The 3184-nt window shown below is 39.4% G+C and overlaps 1 non-coding gene across 1 annotated transcript; it reads left to right on the top strand.

Moving 5' to 3' along the window:
* The first annotated feature begins 1659 nt into the window (after nucleotides 1-1659).
* LOC115071715 lies at nucleotides 1660-1786 on the top strand. The gene has a single exon (XR_003850803.1). It is a non-coding gene; the product is annotated as a small nucleolar RNA SNORA19 (small nucleolar RNA).
* The last annotated feature ends 1398 nt before the right edge of the window (nucleotides 1787-3184 follow it).

The following is a 3184-nucleotide window of genomic DNA, read 5'->3' as shown; positions in this document are numbered from 1 at the left end:
CTCCTGGATTAGAGTAGGCTGGCTGTCCAGCAAGCCCTGGAAATCCACTTGTCTCCACATCCCTAGGGCTGAGATTACACATGTACAGCCACCTTATCTGGTTTTTCACGTGGGTGTTGGAGCTCAACCTCCAGTCCACCTGTTTCATGGCAAGCAATTTACTGTCTGTGCTGGATCCCCAACTCACTGCTGTTATCTTTTTGATAATTAATAAATGTTTTACTTTAAATGGGCTTAAAAGATCCCTAAAACATAAACAAAGGTTAGCAGACTGCAGCACAGTGACAAGGTACCAGGGTAGAAATACCCAGGAAGTGACAGGAGAGGACCCCTCCTAACTCAAAGCAATTTTGTCTTACCTTGAACACTAAACCATGTCCCCTCTACCACAAAAGAAAAAAAAATGCCCACGAAATAAGAACCTCCTGCCAAAACTAAAATTTGACAAGTTGCTACTTTTTAGCTCGGATAAACCACTGCACTCAAAGAGGAAATTTCAAATGTCTGTGTGTTTTAATGTGGTAATTAGGCAAAAAGGAAAAAAAAAAAAAAAACCATAAAGGAAAAGAAAGGAGTATAATAGACCAAGTCTTCAAAACAGATGTGACAGTAAAAGGCGGCCATTGCTGCAGCGTGCAAGGCTCCAGCAGCATTGTCAGAGGGAAACGGGCCGTCGAAGCCCAAGAGCTTGAGAACACTTGCAGCCCAGATCTGCAGAAGCTCTGATAGCCAGCTCCAGACACCCACAACTGGAGTGCACTTACTTGATGTCATATACATGAAAAATGAAAATTTTCAGGAAGAAAAATATTCGTAACAACAAAAAACAAACAAGTTCAAAGATCTGAGGCATTATTGGGTCTGTTATTTACTACTTTAAAAAAAGTTTTAAAGCCAAAACTTTCATGTGAAAAAGTATGAGGAAATTTTTTTAAAGCTTTTATGTGATTTCCTAAAATGCATACACATTACATGTATATTTATTTATAAAATATATACAAGTGTTGTTGAATGGCGTATTAGTAAAGCTTACTTTCTCTGATCGTTTTACATAAAAATAAACATAAGTTCTTCCTAGTCCCCAATTGAATATGCAGCTTCTCAAAGCTCTGTGCAGACTCCTTGATGAGCCACTGCTCTAGGAGTCTGAGAATTTGTGAACAAGGGCTTAAAGCACATTGGAAAGCAGATGACAGGAAAGTGAGAAAGAAAAGAGCCACAGAAGAATGAATTGGTTTATCTCCTGTAGGGATGTTGAAAACATATTCCTACATGACTAATTAAAACTGAAAAAGTCATCTAAGTAATAAGATGACTATATGTTTGTTATCAAAGGTCAGCTTCTTGAATTTTACGCTGTATATAAAGTTTATTTTTAAATATTAAATTCCAGAGCTGGAGAGATGGCTCAGCAGTTAAGAGCACTGATTGTTCTTGCAGAGGACTCGGGTTCGATTCCCAGCACCCACATGGTGGCTACAAACTGTCCTTAACTCCGTTTCCAGGGAATCTGACACCTTCTTCAGCTGACCTCCACAGCATTGCACGACACGGGTGTGCTCACATATATGCAAGAAATACATTCATACACATAAAATAAAAATAATAAATAAATTTAAATATTAAATTCCAAATAAGCCTTAAAAATATCCATGTTTGGTGCACATTTCATTGTCTTTTTTCTTTACATGAAGAAAAAAAGTTATTTCTGATGTGCTAAACAAATCTTTAGCGGTAAATTAGCAGCGTGACTAATTTAGCAATTGTCAGTCACCTTCAGACAGTGGGAGTTCATCACTGGGGGAAGTTGGGGCAGGAATGCAACAAAGAACTGGAGCAAAACCAGGCAGGAAGGCTACTTAAGAGCTCACTTGCTCTCTGCCTCATGCTCAACTTTCTTATATAGCCAAGAACCACCTACTGAGGGATGTCACTGCCCACAGTGGGCTGGGTCCTCTTACGTCAATTAACAATTAAGATAGTGCCCAACAGACATGCCCATGGGCCAATCTGATATTGGCCATTCTTCAGTTGAGGTGCCCTCTTCCCAGGTGACTTTAGGTTGTATCAAGTTGACAACAAAAACAGACCAGCACAGGGGGAGCCTGACTCTGAATGGCACAAGCAAACACTGGCGCTGTAAAGGCAGTTTTATCTCAGGCACTTTGGGATACACAGTATTAATGGGTAGAAGTTCTTTTCCTGGCGCATGGATAGATAGTCAGATAGCAAGTATAGACTTCATTTCTGTATAAATCCCCAACATCTTTATATGTCTTTACAGTGTGGTATCCATTACCTGAATATAGCAACGAATACACCAAAGTAAACGTCTAGTGGCAAGAAGAGACAGGCTCCCAATTTTCCCCTGAGATCCCAAATATACGTTCAGCTTAAAACTCTCCAAGTTAAATAATCAAGGTTAAAATCTCTCCACCTCAGTGAAAATGCTTTCCATTTTTACCAATATGTTTTTGTATGACTTGTCTGCCACTGGATGTTATAAACTTTTATTTCATCTTTCATAATGTATTAGAATATGGCAATGACTATGCCTTAGAGCAAAAAGAACTCTAATTATTGCCAGGCTCCTCACCAGTCTACTGTGCTGTTCATCAAGGTCCTCCTGTGGTGCCAAAACTCTATTTCTAACCAATTCAGTACGTTCTTCCCAACTGTAGATGCTTTTTCTCCATGGCTTCTCCCTTTACTCCAAGAAGTCTTTCACTTAGTCAACACTGACTCATTTTTCAGCAAAATTTTCATTCTCGCTTGGCTCAAAAGAAAAGGTCATTTCCGTTGCCGGCAACCTGTTGAACATTTTCAATTTCTCCAGTTTCCTCTGAATGAGATGCTCACCAGAATGACAATAATTTTGACTGCATTCTCACTGGCTCCTTATTTAATACCAAAATAACTTAGCACCGGTGTACTATTTCCTTTGATATTTGTGCATTCCAAAACCTTGCATTTTACTACTGCCAAATCGAATACAGATGGTTTCAATGGAGAAGCCAAAATCTACTCAGGGTCTCCTTCCTGACTAGAATTCTTCATAGGGCTTTCATTTCAAGCTGCTGGTCCCAGGAGTCTCTGGCTTTGTCTTTATGACTTATCAATTCTCGGTACAAACAGCCATTGCCTCTCAAAGGGCAAAACACTGAGATTGTTTTGAAATTTCCCC

Source organism: Nannospalax galili, unplaced genomic scaffold (genome assembly GCF_000622305.1).
Source record: "Nannospalax galili isolate Female #2095 unplaced genomic scaffold, S.galili_v1.0 scaffold41, whole genome shotgun sequence".
Classification (NCBI taxonomy): domain Eukaryota; kingdom Metazoa; phylum Chordata; class Mammalia; order Rodentia; family Spalacidae; genus Nannospalax; species Nannospalax galili.
Note: the sequence above shows the minus strand (reverse complement) of the source record. Positions and strands in the feature narration are given on the sequence as shown.